This window comes from Peromyscus eremicus, chromosome 1, assembly GCF_949786415.1.
Source record: "Peromyscus eremicus chromosome 1, PerEre_H2_v1, whole genome shotgun sequence".
Classification (NCBI taxonomy): Eukaryota; Metazoa; Chordata; class Mammalia; order Rodentia; family Cricetidae; genus Peromyscus; species Peromyscus eremicus.
The window spans coordinates 163,963,249-163,980,770 of NC_081416.1; the positions used below are offsets into that span (position 1 = coordinate 163,963,249).

The following is a 17,522-nucleotide window of genomic DNA, read 5'->3' on the forward strand; positions in this document are numbered from 1 at the left end:
CCACCCGCTTCAGTCTGAGGAAGCTGCCCCCACTCTCTGAAATGTGGAGCTTAGACGGATTTTTCCCTACTAGTCTCACAAAAGATCATGAAGATCAAGACCACAGAGTCCCTGGGAAGTCTGCAGAAAATCCCTGCCCAGGTTCTCCAGCGGCATGTGTTCTTCATGGCCCTCGGATGGGCACCCTCTAGAATTCACCGCATCCTTTCCTTTGCCCAGTCAGTAACGTGGGCTTGAGATGGCTCTCCTCTGTAAGACGAGCGGGGGTGGGGGGTGGGGGGGGGGAAAGGGCTGTGCCAAAGGGCCTGACGGTGCTAATCACCCCCATCCCCAGGAACACAGAGACGCTTACGATGCTGGTAGCCCAGGGGGTCCTACCTCCCGAGGTGCAGCCCCCTGACCTGCAGGACAACCCGATCTCCACCTACAGTTCCTGGATCAGCAGCCTCCTACCACCCTCGAGGAGCGCTGTCCTCAGCAAGGGGCCCGGATGCAACATCCAGAAGCAGTTTCTGAAGGTCAGTGGAGATGGTGAGGGCAAAGGAGACGCCGGAAAGTCCGCTCTGCGCCACAGGGCGTTTAGCTTTCATTAGTCCCGGAAAGAACCGTGATACATAGCTCTGGTAATGTGGGAAATGCAGCTGGAAGAACCTTCCACCGACTGCAGGGGCGGGGTCCTGTTAGGTGTGCCAGGAGGTCCTGCTCTCTTCTCCGACTCAGGGCTTCAGGGAGCTTTTAGAGAAGGCAGAGAGAGAACCTGACTTTTCTGCCCGTGCAGACCGAGGAGCCCTGCTTTGTGTGCCTGACCTTTACTGAAGTCATCCCGCTCTTTCTTGAGTCTGCCTTCCGGACTGTCCTCTTCTTCCTGTCGCTGCTGAGTCTGGGTTTGTATGCCGTTGTGACGTTCGTGCGGGGCATCAATATTCCACTCCAGGACACCTTCTCCTTCTTCCGCAGACAGCCAGGGATACTCGTAGGTACTTCCCTGCTCTCCCACAGCCTTAACACCAGCCCTGGCTGAGATCTCCCCTCAGACCCATCGTCTACCAGACCCCTCGATCCTGGTGCAGACCTAGTGTTTCCTCCAGTGGGTGCTTCGTGGTGATGTTCCTGTGTGGCCTCTTCTTCATCCAACCTTCAGGCATCTACTCCTTTTGGCTGCAGAGTGAATACTGCAGCATCATCATATGTGAAAACCTTGATGTAGCCTGGTCCTATGGGGCCAGGAGGTAAAGGCCCATGCCAGGCAACCAGAGCATGGATCTTTTGGGAGGGTTGACGGCTTTCCTGTCATTTCTAATATAAACTAGTGTGACACAAGGGCCCTTAACTTCAAGGCCTCTGAGAAGTGTTTATTTATCAGACTTTTGTGTGTTTCATGTGCTTCAGGTTTTACGGCTTGTTGGCGGCCAGGGATACTGCCTAAACCAAAGTTAGCAGCCTGTGTTCAGGAGCTTGCATTCTAGGGGTACAGACACAGCAGCACTGACGGACAGGAAGACCAAAAATGACAAGTGAGGCTGGGAGGAGGCTCAGCTGGTAAAGGCCTTGCTGTGCAAGCATGCAGGCAGGCCTGAGGTCTCTTCCTGGAACCCACATCAATGGTCATGGCGGCACCTATCCTAGCACTGTGAGGTGAAAACGGAGGACCCCAGGGCCTTGACAGCCAGATAGGAGAGCTTCAAGTTCAGTGAGAGACCTTGTCTCAGGAGCTAAGGTGCGGAGCAGTCGAGGGAACCACCTGACCGCATGCTCCAGCTTCCACATCCATGTGCATGCATACACAGAACGAAAGACAAGAGGAAGTCAAAGGCTTCCGCTGGTTCAGAGTAGGAGTGCATGGCTCAGACAGGGTAGTAAGGAAGGTCTTTCTGGAAGGGTGATGTGTCAGAAGACTACTAAGTTAAATGAGGGAGAGCCATGGTTTATGTGGTGTGCATGTATATTATGTGTGAGCACATCTATGTGAGTGTTCATGCATGTGTATACACCAGAGGAAATAGACTGCTTGAAGCTTTTAAGGAACAAGGGGTCCAGGGAAGCTGGAATAGAATTGGGAGATTTGGGGGCAGAAGATGGGACCGTGTAAGCCATGATACGACCTAGCTTTGTGTGCAGTGTGTACCACAAAACGCTGAATGGTTTTGAGTAGGGAGCACCATCATCAGCTTTAAAAAAATAATAATTAGGGACAAGGTCTCACTATAGTCTCCTGGCTGTCCTAGAACTTGCTGTAGCCCAGGCTGCCCTCACATAGGAGCCCATCTGCCTCTGCCTCCCAAGTGCTAGGACGAAAGTTATGCGCCACTGGATATATTGTTTTTATGAAGGCACCTTTGGTGACCTTGTGGAGGGAAAACAGGCAGAATCAAGGAAGAGGAGTGGGAGCTGGGTAAGATTTCAAGGAAGAGCCTGTGGTGACTAGGGCTAGGAAGATAAAGATGTAGTGAGAAAAGCCGGGCATTGCAGCGCTTGCGAGGCAGAGGTGGGTGGATGTCTGTGAGTTTGAGGTCTACAGAGTGAGTTCCAGGACAGCCAGGGCTACACAGAGAAACCCTGTATTGAAAAAACAAAAAACAAAGAAAGACGTCGTGTGAGAATGACCTGATCCAGGAAGGTAAAGCTCCAAGGACTGCAGTGGGATCCGAGAGCAGTTAACCTCCAGCACAAGGCTGGGTTCCGTGGTGGTTCACATGTGAAGTGTTAACCACAAGCTTGTGTTTTGAATATTCAGTGTCCAGCTTGTGGGGCTCTTTCGAAGGCTGTTTGAGCCTGGCTGGTGGGAGTGGACCGTGGGCCAGGCCTTTAGAAGTGATACTCAACCTGAATCTAGTCTGCTTTCTCGGCTTCCTGGTTCACTCCATGTTCCATGGTCATTTCTTCCCCAGCATGACGGACCAAACTCCCTCAGAAGCCAAGAGCCACGCAAACCTTTCCTCCCTAAATGTCTTTGTGTCAAGGATTTTGTCAGAGCCATTCAGAAATAATAGGATGGGCACCACGGTGCAGAGGCAGGCCAGTGACTCCAAGGCCAGTCTGATCTACACAGAGAGACCCTTAGCTCCAAAAAGAAGACAACAGGACAAGTGGATCCAAGGCAGGTGCCGGAAGCGGCATTAGCGAGTGGTCCTCAGAGTCTGTCCCCTCCCTCACCAACTCATTTATTAACTCACCTAACATTTTTAAAGTTATTTCATGTGTATGAGTGTTTTGCCTGCACCCTGGTGCTCATGGAGGCCAGAAGAGGGTATCAGATGTCCTGGAACTGGAGTTATTGACAGTTGTGAGCTGGATTCTCAGCAAGAGTGATGAGTACTCTTAACTGAACCATCTCTCCAGCCCCATATTTCTGGACATTTATCTTGTGTGGGTGCGTGAATATGTATGGGTGTGTGTGGGACACAGTGCGTTTGTGAGGTTTGGTCCTCTCCTTCTACCATATGGGTCCCAGGGACTGAACTCAGGTCATCAGGCCTGGTGGCAGGCTCCTTTACCCACTGAGTCACCTTGATGGCTACCACCAAACACTTACTGAGACTCAAGTGTGAGCGTGTGGGTGTTCGTGTGCCTATGCGTGCATGTGTGTGCACACGTGTCAGGTCTTTTTCTCAGTCGCTCTCCACTTACTCTTTGAGGCAGGATCTCTTCTTGACCCTGGAGCTCACTGCTAAACTGGCTGGCTAGCGAGCCTCTGAGAGCCTCCTGTCTCCACCTGGGCCAGGGTGACAGGCACACACCGCTGTGTGTCTTACGTGTATATTGGTGCCATCTCCCCCACGCCAGGACATCTCTGTCCTGAAACCCGTGTGGTGCTGGGATGAATTCATCACATGTACAGACAGCCCAGTGGGTGTCCCAGGCCACAGTGTGTAGCTGGAGTTTTCCTGCCTTGCCCACAGTCAGGACAAATCTCTGTCACCCGCCAGTCCCACAGCCGCTCAGACCCAACCAAGTAAACACAGAGACTTATATTGGTTACAAACTGTATGGCCGTGGCAGGCTTCTTGCTAACTGTTCTTACAGCTTAAATTAATCCATTTCTATAAATCTATACCTTGCCACATGGCTCGTGGCTTACCGGCATCTTCACAAGCTGTTTCTCTTCGTGGCGGCTGGCAGTGTCTCTCTGACTCAGCCTTCCACTTCCCAGCTTTATTCTCCTCCTTGTCCCGCCTACACTTCCTGCCTGGCCACTGGCCAATCAGTGATTTATTTATTGACCAATCAGCAACACACTTGACATACAGACCATTCCACAGCAACAGTGGAAGGAACGGGAGATGCTGAGGGTGAAATTTAGGCAGGAGTACCAAGGAAGATGTTCTGAGGCAGAGCCTGGACAGACAGAGGCAGTAAAGGGAAGAAGACCCAGGAGTCTGGCATCCTAGATCAAAGGGACTCACTGGCACGTGTGCAGAAACGGAGACCATGTGGCTGAAAGAAAGCAGGACTGACTTCTTAAGGGCTGAGTGGTGTCTGGATTCTGTTTGCTTGGCTTAGGTGGCTCACTGTTGGGTACCTAGCACCTAGAAGGATCTTTGATACATCATCCCAGGAGGAATGAAAGGGGTGTGGGCCCCGTGGGAGGTGTTGTGGAGCAGGGGACTAGAAGTTAAACTAGATAGGATGAGAAGAGGTAAACTGAGATAAAGCAGGCCAGAGCTGCATAACATAGCCGAGGACTGTGAGGTAGTGGAAGGCTGGACTGGCTGCCCATGTTCTTTGTCCCTCCACCCCATCTGCCCTGGCTGTGGCTGGCTGTGGCGCGATGTTTCCCCAGTGGTGGTCCTAGGCCTGTGGGTGGCCATCTTTGTTAAGCAAGGCACGAGGCCCCTCACCTACATGGCCTGGGACTCGAACACTGTGAGTGCAGTCTCTCTCAGATCCTGGGGTTCCTTCCAGCCCCCTGTGGGCTGAGGACCTGGCCCTTGGCTCTGATCACAGAAGACTCACTAGCCTTCACCTTCCTCCCTGCCCCACACCCCTTCTTCTTCTCCTGGGAATTTTCTGTGTTAACCCCCTCTCCCCGTCTCTCCATAGTTAAAGGAGGTGGTTCACCGTTACCCAGTATAGGCCTTGACCCTGATTGTCGGGCTGTATGTCTTCATCCTCATCCTCATTCCTGCATACTTTGCATACTGCCTCATACTTTCCCTTCAGGCCTACAGCATCCCCTAAGCTCTCGTGCATGCAGAAGTGGCCAGCCACTGACTGACAAAGAGGCCTCAAAGGACATTCTACAGGACTACAAAACAAAGTCCCTATCAGCCTGAAGGCAGAGCCCCCGACTTCCCTCATCAGGCCAGACATCTTGGACCTCTCACAGCAGACTGAAGAAGCAGCTCTCAACAGCATCATACAGCTGTGGCCCGCTGGATGCCCAGGGAGGGGAGGAGCCTGGCAGCTTGCCCGGGCTCTTCTCGCCACACAGTATTTCCCCTTGCTCAGTGGTGTGCATGTGCACTCCAGGCTTGGCCTGCCAGCCCTGCTTCTGCTCTGTGGGTCTCCTGCAGGGGTAAGGGAAGCATAGTGCTATGGCTGATAAATTAGTCACTGCAGCTCCAGACTCTGAGCCTGAGGGTTTTCTCTGTAGATGTCTCAAGCAGTTGGCCTTCTCCACAATGCTGTCATCCCCCCGACCCCCAGAACCACATATGTAGCCCTGAGTTTTCCCTGCCCCACGAATTCAGATGCTAGATCAACTCCCAAGCCTTGTCTAGAACCTGCTCCTCAGCCAAGAGTTCCTGAAAATGGCCTCAACAAAATGGGAAAGATAGTATCGTACTTGCTGCTAAGAATGGTAGCCCCATCACAGGCTAGAGTCTTAAAATTTATCCGGTATATGTATAGTAGTGTGTGTGTGTGTGTGTGTGTGTGTGTGTGCGCCCGCGTGCACGCACACACGCACACCACAGCGCGCGTGTGGAGGTCAGAGGACAACTTGCAGGACTTGGTTCTCTCCTTCCAGCGTGTGGTCCCCAGTAATGAAACTCAGGTCATCAGGGGCAGCTGAGCCATTGTACCACCCCGAAGAGTCGTTTTTGAAGTTCGTATCCCAACTCTCACTGACTAAGTGCATGTGCACATCTGCACATAGCCAGGTTGAGGTCCAGCGGAGTTCTGTGGCTGAAAAACATGGTCCCCAGCTGCTTGAAAAGAGACGTTGCTGCTCTCGTGGTGGGGTCGATTAGATAAGCCTGCCCAGCTAGGCTGGGCCAGGTGGCTCCAGAACTGAGCTGATAATTACTTTCTGGGTGGCCAGAGACCAGAGCGGTCTGGAGAGCAATGGCTGCATTCTCAGAGAGCCAGAGAGTGGATGTTCTCCAAATGAGCTGAGAGCAGGGGCTTGGGGTTCCCAGCTCACACCTGCACTTCCGAAGACGGGGAGACTTTGAGGGCCTCTGTGGAGAGCTCAAGGGGTGGAGCGGCCCCTCCCTGCCAGATCCCAATGAAGTCAGGGTCTTCCACCTGGGTTACAGTCTATTTCTTCAGTCTCCTTCCTTCTGCCTCACCCCAGTTCCAGCTTTGGGGTCCCACTCATGAGAACAGTAAGGGAATTTTCCCAAGGGCCTGCCCTGAGAAAATCCCTCCCAGGGTCCTGGGGAAAGCACTATGTCCAGCAGGGGGTGTCTGAGGGAAAGGAATCTATGTACACCACGCTCTTTTGTCCGTTTACTTCTCGATGACAAAATTCTGTCTATACAGCTTCAGCTCCATCCTCACATACAGCTCCTCTTGTACCTACTGCCCTGTCATAGACCTAACTAAGCTCCTGTGCTTTCAACCTCATCTTCGTCCTCTGTTCCTTCATCCCCCATCTTTCCTTCCTTCCTCCTTACCCGCTCTGAGAAACTCTGCCTCCTTCTCTTATCCCAGGTCACCCTGGGATTCTGCCTGGCTAGGAATCCTGCCCCACCTTTCACTCCACCTGGATATGCAAAACCTCCATTGTTCTGAGTTCATTGCTCTGGAATATCATTTTCCCTGTCTGAGGAAGGGAGGTCTGAGCTTCATTTGCACAAGAAACAAAGCTATGCATCTACAGACTGCCTGTCTCCTAGGCCCTGCAGGGGTGTTGCCTAGTGGATTAGCAGCAGGTCTGAGAAGCTGAACTGTTTGCCATATGACCTAGTAGTATATGGGCACACAAGAATTTCATAGCAGAAGACAGCAGATATTAAAAACTGAATAACACCAAACATTCCTTGATACATGGCTTCCTCTAGAAAAATGCCTTGACTTTTCTAGGTATAGCTTTAATATACAGCTGAATCTCTATAATATATTCTTGTGGCCCCGTTGCAGAACAGAATTACAAAGCAGAGCTCAAGGGTTTGGAGAAGCTGGTGGAGTAAAGACCTTGCTGAGTCTCTGCTCACACTGAAGTTTTCTCCCATGATGCAACTTGCTCATGGTCCTTGGCCACAGAGCCACAAGACTGTCTGGGAACAAACCCCACGCTGCTGTAGTGGGTGTCATTGGACAACAGGAAAGCAAGTTCTGCCCTAGGTTCCTATATTAACTCTGGGATCCTTTTTGTCTCAAGCCAGTTTCCTAGTGCCCCTGGGTGTGACTGAGCCTTCCCTTTGCTCTAGACTTCTCACATGCACCTTCACCCTTCTCCTTACACTGGTGTTATGGTCATAAGGGGTCCTGGGTCCCGGACCAGGCCTGATGGTTTCTGATTTCACTCATTGTCATTCTGGTGTTTCTGAACACATCTGGAGGAGGAGCATGGGGGACCTGTGCTCATTACTTGGCCTGTCCCCTTCATTTTGAAGTAGAAACCAACTTGATCATTTTAGTAAATCTTATTCTTATTCTGTGGCTTGCTGTGTAGCTGGGTGGCTGGCCCCTGATGTTATCCTCTTCCTTCTCTGGCTCCTCCTTCTCTTTCTCCTCCCAGATTTCTCCTTCTATTTATCCTCTCTGCCTGCCAGCCCTGCCTATCCTTTCTCCTGCCTAGCTAGTGGCCGATCAGTTCTTTATTAGAGCATCAGGTGTTTTAAGACAGGCACAGTAACACAGTGTAGACATAACAGTCTTATTAAATAAGAAACACAGAGCCAAATGCAGAGTTAAAAGCCCAAGAGGTCAGAGCAGTATCTAAGAGCTGAGACTAAAATCACCTTATCACCTGCTGCCACTGCTGTCCTTCCTCTGAGAAAGAGAGCTACTTCCTGTGTGTCTTTTTATTGACTTTCTATTCTGCCTTCTCATTGGTTGTAAATCCAACCACATGACCTCCTCATCACTGCCTATCTATACAGACCTCCAGGTCTCTGTGGTTGGTATTGAGATTAAAGGCGTGTGTCTCCATGCTGGCTGTGTCCTTGAACACACAGACTCTGCCTGACATGTGATTGGATTAAAGGCTACCACTGCCAGACTTCTGCTATGGCTTGTTATTAGCTCTGACCCCCAGGCAACTTTATTTATTAACGTACAAATAAGCCGGGCGGTGGTGGCGCACGCCTTTAATCCCAGCTCTCGGGAGGCAGAGGCAGGCGGATCTCTGTGAGTCGAGGCCAGCCTGGGCTACAGAGTGAGTTCCAGGACAGGCTCCAAAGCTACGCAGAGAAACCTTGTCTCGAAAAACTAAAAACAAAACAAAACAAAACAAACGAACAAAAAAAACCATACAAATAAAATCATATTTCAGCACAAATAAAATATCACCATATTTCCACCTTTCTATTTTAATAAAAAAAGGAAAAGTTATAACTAATATAAGAAAAACTATATACAAAAAGTACAATAACTATATACAATATATACAAGCAATAAATACCTAAACAATGTCTAGCCCATTTGCATTTGACAAACTCAGAGAAAATAATTCCATTATCAATCCTATTTTGGTAAGTCCAAAATGTACCTGATTCACTTTCTATCCTAACTTATATTACTAACAGAACTATCTTACAATGTCTTTCAAATTTATACACTTATACCTCTTTAGTGGGTTTCTTTTTTAAAATTCTTAACAAGGAAAACCATAACTATCTAAATTTTAATTATAACTATCTAATCTTCAACTCCCTCAGAGACCCAAGAAGGAAATAATATTATCTAAAAGAATAAAAACAGGAAGTGCATGCAAGCAACTTCCAAAAAAAAATGTGAGTTGACAGAAACAGCCAGCTGCCTGGACAGTCACCTGAGGTTTCTCCGCAGTGTTGGGGCATCATCTTCAGCCTATAGGCTTAGCGTATCTGACAGACTCATTTATGAAGTAGGATGTACACAAGGTCAACAGTTCAACCTCACATTGGGTGAGAGCAGTCCATGTACCAGAAACACTTGAATTCCACTAGTGTCATGTCATGATTCAGGATTTTAAATTCTGGAAATTGTTGATTTTTTTTTTAATTCAGCTGTCCATTCTTCTTGACTTGTGTGTGTGGCTTCATCTTGGCATCCCGTTCTTCTCCACATCCCTTTCTTCTCAGCTTGTGGGTGCCTTCATCTCTTTTATTAAATGCCAGTCTACCATTGAGAGGTTAGACTCCGTCAGCTTAGTTACTCTTTCAAGAATAACTGTTTCAGCTGCTGTTCCACTACACAGCACAAGCCATTGGTCCACTGCCAGTTCAGCTGCCTTCGAAAAAAGGGGCACTGTACCTTTTCCAGATTGCAAAGGCCACTTCAGGGATGGTGTCATTTTGTCCTGGCCTCAGAGGATGCCTGTTGCTAAAGCCACAACCACACCTGTCTTGGCAAGAATCGGTAGTCCTTTGTTTCGTGTCCTGTCTTTCCATTTTGTCCTGTTTGTCAACAGTTGATTTGAGGATACTTTGTTGTCCAGTGGCTAACTTTTGCCACAAAGAAAGTTTACTCCATATGCAGTTTCTTCAATGCCCATATTTTCTCTGAAGTAGATTGGTACTGCCAGGAGTTGACATGTCTCATAGTCATAAAAAAAGGAAAGAAAAAATTTCTAAGTTATTAAACATTTTAAATGCCATATTCTGTAGATCTCTGAAGGGTTTGAAGATAACCTGTCTATCTAAAATATCTCTGCTCGATCTTGAAAACATACCTAATATGACTACAAGTTCGATTGTAATGTCTAACTACTAACTTTCATTTCTTTATATCCTAATAGTGAGAATAATAACATTCAAGGATCAGCAAATTGCATTACATTGTTAAATGAATGGTATAAGTACAATATCTTGAACAAGATTAGAAATATATGTATGGCATTTTCTAACAGTATCAATCTCAATATATATAATTTGTATACAATACACAAAAATCCAATCCAATGTAAAGTATTTAAATCTAGTAATTGTCTTTTAAAAGTAGATGCAATAATCTATCTTTTTATCGATATCATATCTATACCTTCTCTTTATTTTTCTGAGATTTTTCAATAATCTACTCTCTATTCTATCATTTCTATATATCTTTTTTTTCAAACAAGAACCTTAAATCTAATCTCCTTTGCTTAGCCCTTTTCCTAACCCTTACAACAACTTGTAACCAACCCTCCTAAACAATGAAATTTATCCCAGACCCAAAACCCATTAGAAGACAAAAAAACCACCCACCCCACACCACCTCTTTGGGAATGTGGACATCATATTCTTAAAATTGCTTCCTGCTGGATATGGGCGAAGGTATCTTTATTCTGAAAAGAAAAATTTGGGGTTAATTGTCAAATTCTAGGAAATGTAGCTATATCCTTTGTTGTCCAGTCTGAGCATAATGCCAAAGTTCAGGGCTTATCTCAAGTCCTTATTCAAGTAGTCTTTGAGACTGGATCATCTCAGCTAGCCCTCTCAAAATTGCTCTGAGCAGTTTGTAGCCCAAAGCTGATCTGTAGATATGTTTGTCAGCTTGGTGGTATTATTATTGTCCACGTGGAATTATTGTTGTTGTGGGGCCCCATCTTCTTCCTGGAGACTTCAGTTGTTGTTAGGCTTGGCCATGATTTACTGCAGAAAACTGATAAAGACTCAAACACAAAGACATGTATAGGCAGCTAACTGAAGCCTTTTTTTTTCTAGAATTAGTTAGTATTCTATATGACCATTAATATCTTAACAAAGTTTAAAATGTATATTATATATATGTTAATCTTATAAATTTTGATATAGAATTCATACTTTAAGAAAAGTTTAAAGAATCAGAATAGAATCAAAGAATTGACCTGGGAGATTTGTACACCTCTAGCCCTCCACTGGGCTATGTTTTCTATGTTTTTAGCTTCCTCTTTGAACCACATTTGCCACTGCAGCTGTGCCCTGGGTTCCAGGACAGCATTTACCAGCTCTCGCCAGTCCTGTGGTATAATCTTATTATAAGTTGACCAGGAGTTTAACATTTGCTTTACAAATGGGGAATTCATACTATAAGATACTATTGCCTCCTTAAACCTTCTTAAATCTAACATTTCAATTGGAGTTCAAATATATTGTGCATTCACTTGACCAGGTAGCTGCTGTATGGTTACCAGATAAATTAAGGGTGATTGTGTGAAAACAAGCTTTCTTTCTGTAACCTTATGATCCAATCCTGAAATAATTTCACCATTAAATTCTTCTGTCTGAATCTGAATTTCTCTATAATTCATTTTAACAGGTTTTTCTAAAGCTTTTATCCTGGCACTTAAATTGTCTATCTTTTTAAATAGTAAAATAAGGATAAGGAAAGTAATAACGTGCATAATTGGTGTAATGTACATTCCATCAACATTAATCTTCTCACATAGTTGTTCCATTTTCAGACTGCCCAAAATTTTATCAAAGTCCAATTTTCTTCTAATGTACACATAATACCCATTTTTAAATGTGGAAAAATATTTTTTCTCTTTTAAGTAGTTTTTCCCTTTAAAATATCTGATATCTTAATTGACTTACCAAGTCTGTATAGAACAGTAGAAATCCAAGGGACTTTCAAAACAGCTACCTAGTGTCTGAGATGGGACTCCAGAGAGAGAAAGAGAGAGAGAGAGAGAGAGAGAGAGAGAGAGAGAGAGAGAGAGGGAGGGAGGGAGAGAATAGAAAAAGGCGTAGCCACGTGTTCTGGCTAAAAGCTGAAATCCAGCCACGAGCTCCCGCTTGAGCTGAGGCGAGCCTGGGCTCTGGCTTCCTTAAGCTCCGACCACGTGAGTTAGCGTTTTTTGGCCGCAAGCGGCTCTAGCTGCAGTTGTGTGTTTCTGCTACAACTACAGTCCAGTGCAGCCGGACCGGTAGCACTGGTATTTTTTGCTTTTTTGCTTTTTTTTTTTTTTTTTTTAAAGCCTGAGCCGCTTGAGTTGGCAATCTGGCTGCAAGTAGCTTCAGCTGTGGGTAAGTGCTTGTAGCTATGGCTGGTTAGGACTAGGGCCTGGGCCGAGCTGGGCCGAGCTGGGCCGAGGCGGGGAGCCAGCGAGCTGCCAGTGGGCTGCCAAGCTGGGCTGAGTGGTTTTTAATGAATTCTTGCTACGTTGGGCACCAAATGTAGATGTACTGGTCTTACTAAATAAGAAACACAGAGCCAAATGCAGAGTTAAAAGCCCCAGAGGTCAGAGCAGTAGCTAAGAGCTGAGACTAAAACTGCCTTCTTACCCCTCACTGACGCTGCCGTCTTTCCTCTGAGAAAGAGAGCTACTTCCTGTGTATCTGTCTTTTTATTGACTTTCTGTTCTGCCTTCTCATTGGTTGTAAATCCAACCACATGACCTCCTCGTCACTGCCTGTCTATACAGACCTCTAGGTAGGTCTCTATGGTTGGTATTGAGATTAAAGGCGTGTGTCTCCATGCTGGTGGTGTCCTTGAACATGCAGACTCTGCCTGTCATGTGATCGGGGATTAGGGGCCTGTGCTACCACTGCCAGACTTCTGCTATGGCTTGCTATTAGCTCTGACCCCCAGGTAACTTTATTTATGAACATACAAATAAAATCCCATTTCAACACAAATAAAATATCACCATAACACAGCTTCACAGAGTTAAACAAATACAACATAAACAAAAGTAACACACCTTAAAATAATATTCTACAACATTAGTATGTATCTGTACCCTCTCAAAATTTGACAAAAGTAATATTATTAACCTAAACAAATAGCAGTTACTTAATGTCAATAAATATCCACACACAAGGTTTTCCTATTACGTGATTTTTGGTAGCTTTGTATTAATTTTTTCTTTTTACATTTGTTGTGCATGAGTGTGTGAGTGTTGTATAGTTTACTGGCAGAAGGCAACCTTGCTGGGTTGGAGCCAAGGGGCACCACAGAGTCACACCATGCAACAGAGCTCACGTGGAGGTTTACTGCAGAAGGTGCAGAGGTGGCCTCTGAGCGAGAGCAGAAGGGAAGAGAGGCCAGAGGGGGGATACAGCGCGTGGGCATGGGGAGAGTGCTGGACTTAGTGGGCTGCAGCAGCTAGTGTCACTGTTAGTATTCTGACCCACCCCTTGAAATCCCGCCCCTTGGCGCTACCCTGCATCCTGACGTAAAAGCCTCATTTTAAGGAAAACCCCTCCTCTTCCTTTCTCGTCCACCCGCCAGTCTTCCTGCCATGAGGTGCGCACCCTCGCCCCTCTCCCTCCCCTTTCTCTTTCTTTCTCCCTCTTTCCTTACCTTTCTATCTTTCTATTATAATAAACTCATTTCCATGTGGATGCAGTGCCTGGGTTATGAATGATGTGCCGCTGCCACCGCTGCCATGCCCGAATGGTGTGTCTCTCCTGCTGCCCACTGCTGCATCTGCCCAGCATCCCCCCCTCCCCCATGATCATGGCTGCTGCTGTGTCCTACTAGGTCCCTGAGGGCAGGCCAATATAAATTCCTGAATGCTAACAAGTGTGTGTGTGTGTGTGTGTGTGTGGGTATGTGTATGTGTGGGTATGTATACACTGTGGTGCCTGTGTGGCAGTCAGAGGACTACCCATGGAGTTGGTTTACCTTCCACCATAGTAGTACTGGACATGGCTCAGTGGTACAGGGCTTGTCCAGCATACACGCCACCTTGGATTCTGTCCCCAGTAATACCGAAGAAAGGAAGAGGAGAAAATGGAAAGATAGACAGGATTTGGTCAGCAAGATGGTTCTGTGCATGAAGGTGCCTGTTGCCAAGCCTGGTGGCCTGAATCCAATCCTAGGTACTGAAAGGACCAAGCAGATGCCATAACAGGCTGCTCAGTCTTCTCTCAGAGATCAGGCCTCAATTTCAGTTTCCTGAGACTTGAGCAAGCAGTTTCTGGGAGGGCCATGAACAAAAGATATAGTCCTTGCAGTAGCTCCCTTTCTGCATGTACTCTGACTGCTCAAGGTTCAGCCAGATGTTTACTCTCTGGAGCCCCTCACCAACTTAGAGCTATGTGCGTAAGTCAAGGACAGAGCCTGGACCACTGAGCCAGCCCCCACAGTCAGTATGTGCTAGGCCAGCCAGCCCCCGTGGCAGTTCAAGGACAAAGCCTGGGACTTGTCCAAGACAGCCCCCAAAATGATAATTGTAACCCCCAACCAGTAAATTCAAAGGTTACACACCCTCACCCAATTAAAAGAGAACAGAGACCTTCCAAAATAAAAATAAACCAATCCAAGTTGCACCCGTGCCAAACCCCCAACCCCCCCAACCACCCTGAAGGTAGTTGTGGCTTTTGCCTTTAAATAGATAGCCTCACAAAGAAAGAGCAACTCCTCCCTGCCTCACTCTATTGGGTGTAGGAACGAGTTCCCTGTCTAGACTTGTATCTATAGAATAAACCTTGCTGTTGCATTCTAGACATCCTCGGTCTTTGGTGGTCTCTTTGGGGTCACGATCTGGGCATAACAGGGTCTCAATAAATTGTTGAGGCTGACCCCAAACCCACTGTTACTCAGGCTGACTTTTCATTTGCAATTCCCTTGCCTCAGCTGCTTAAGTAGCTGGAATGAGAAGCCTGCACCCGTAGCCCCAGCAATCTGATTTATTTCTTATGAATTGGTAGTTAAATTCACAAGCTGATTAATTTTTTTTGTTTTTGTTTGTTTGTTTGTTTGAGACAGGGTTTCTCTGTGTAGTTTTGGTGCCTGTCCTGGATTTCGCTCTGTAGACCAGGTTGGACCACCTGGCTCTGCCTCCCAAGTGCTGGGATTAAAGGTGTGTGCCACTGCCGCCCGGCAAGCTGATTAATTTTACATTTGACTTTTAAAAATGTTTGTTAGCACACATTGGTTACACACAGAGCCGGGTCTCGTGACATCTCAGTACTTGGACACCAACACTTTATTCTCCCTCATTCTCTCTCTTATCTTCCTCTCCTCTTCCCCTCCCCAACTAGGTCATCTACATTCACGTCTTTATTTCTTATCAACCTGAAGAGTTAAGTTAGGGCTGCTTCTAGGAGCATGGGTGAGGGGTTAAAGGCTCACGGGCACCTTGCCAGTGACTGCACCACAGAGCAAAGTGTCTCCCCTCTGCCGGCAACCATTAACTGTCTAGAACTCAGCTAGAGGCGGGCCTCAGGAGGGGCTCCCTACTCCATTGCTGTGTCTGGTGTTCAGTTCACAAGCGTCCATGGGAGAAACAAGGTCACTCTAGGATGATTTTTAGCCTTTACAGCCACAGGGAAGTCAGTCAGCCTCTGGTGAACTGACTGACTGTAGTTTTGCAAAAGGCATTTTTATTTTTATACAATTTACACCTTTAGCAAGTCAGTTTCTGCATACCAAAACCTCTTATCTAAGTTCCCCAAATAGATGCCAAAGAGATTCCCAGTCACAGGACATCTCAGTTTTCCGAGTCCTCCCGAGATCAAGTTTTGCACAAGCTTTGAACCTTTAGGAGACTCTCAGATAAGATTTACACACTTCAAATGGAAGGCACTGGACACAAGAGGTAGCATCACAAAAGGCAGATCAAAGCTGGTGCTAACAATCTGGAACCCTACAGAGGCATAGCTCTGTGGGAACTCCTGCTGCACTCCACGACAGGATGTCTGCAGGAGATCGCAGCTACTGCGAGTTAAGAACGCATAGCATGTCATGGTGACCCTGCCCTTCCCTCTCCCCATAGTCAAATGAGATTTTCTGATTTATCCACTACGGAAAAGCTCCGCTCCTCACGTTACTCTTCTTCTCTTCGTGTTCCTGACTCCTTCATGCACACCCTCACTGAGATCATATGAATAGCCTCCATACTTAAGCTAGAAAGAGCCCACGAAACTCCCCTCTGCAGCTTCAGGAGAGGCAAGACACAGCAAAGAAGGAGTTAAGAGGCAGGTGAGACGCTCAGCGGGTAAAGACACTGCCACCGACCTGACAACCAACAAGCTGGTAGAAGCAAAGAACGGACCCAGCAAGTTGTCTTCTGCCTGCCACATTCTTGCTGTGGCTGGATCCTGGCATGTACACACACACACACACACACACACACACACACATACACACATACACACAGAGTTGTGTTTTTGTTTTGAGACAGGGTTTCTCTGTGTAGCCCTGGCTGTCCTGGAACTCATTCTGTAGCCCAGGCTGGCCTTGAACTCAGAGATCCACCTGCCTCTGCCTCCCGAGTGCTGGGATTAAAAGCGTGGGCCACCTGGGAAATTCAGACCTCTCAGTATCACTGTAGCGGGTGATGCTGAAGGTTGGTGGACCTACCTCACTTTGAGTAGCTTGGTTTAACTGACATTAGAAGCTTGAGTAGCGTTCCTCTCTCAGCCCACCTGGCCCCATGGTCCTCTCAGGGATACGTCTGTATTCAGCTTCTGAATCTTAACCCCCAGATCCTTGGCTCCCTTTAACAGTGCGTTTGCCAGAACTGCTACTTTTAGGGGGAAGGTTGGGAATTGTTCATCTAGAATTTCATGAGATGTCCTTACAATTCTAAATTTGGAGACTCTGTTTACACTTTTAATTTTTTTTTAAATTCACACTTCCTCAAGTAGGTTCAAAAATAGTATTTGGACCTACACTTTCCTCTTTGTCTCTAGCTCATTAACATCCTTAATCTTTAAGATCGACCTTTCCTCTCTCCTCCCTTTCCCTCTCCTGTCTGTCTGTCTGTCTGCCTGCCTTCCAAGTGGACCGGAACTCCCAGACCTCTCCTTCTCAAGCGCTGGGATCACAGGTACATGCCCCTGCTCCGGCATTTCTCCTGGCATCCGTTTTCCCCTTCGCGTGCACGTGTGAATTCTAACTGGCAACTGATGACCTCACTCCGCCCGCTCAAAGCCAAATCTCCAAGGCAACCAGTGACTTCACTCTGCCCACACAGGGCAGGATCACGTGGCCGCCCTCCGCCGGCCGCGGTGACGTCACGGGCCGGCTGGCCGGCCACCCGGCTGCGGCGCGGTGGGACTGTCGGCCGCCCTCGGTGAGGTCGCGCGCTGAGGCGGGTACTGACGGCTGCGAAGGGACGCTGTAGGCGGGGCTGTCTCGGTCAGAAGACCCGCAAACGGTACCCAGGTTTCTGGAATAACCCTGGACAGTGAGCAACTGTTAAAAACCATGTTTTTAGGTGGGGTGTGGCAGCCCAGTACAGCAGACGCAGAGGCAGGAGGATTTCCGATGTTCCAGGACAGCTAGAGCTACACAGT

The 17,522-nt window shown here is 47.4% G+C and overlaps 1 protein-coding gene across 8 annotated transcripts in view; it reads left to right on the forward strand.

Moving 5' to 3' along the window:
- Slc6a16 (solute carrier family 6 member 16) overlaps nt 1-17,522 on the forward strand; it is a 33,634-nt gene that overhangs the window by 4,723 nt on the left and 11,389 nt on the right. For 2 of the 8 annotated variants that reach the window (XM_059278916.1, XM_059278977.1), the window contains exon 1: nt 17,222-17,383. The exons of 1 other annotated variant lie outside the window; for it this stretch is intronic. The gene's annotated coding sequence lies outside the window, so the exon portion shown is untranslated. 5 more of the 8 variants (XM_059278939.1, XM_059278964.1, XM_059278927.1 and 2 more) reach the window with 5 other exon arrangements.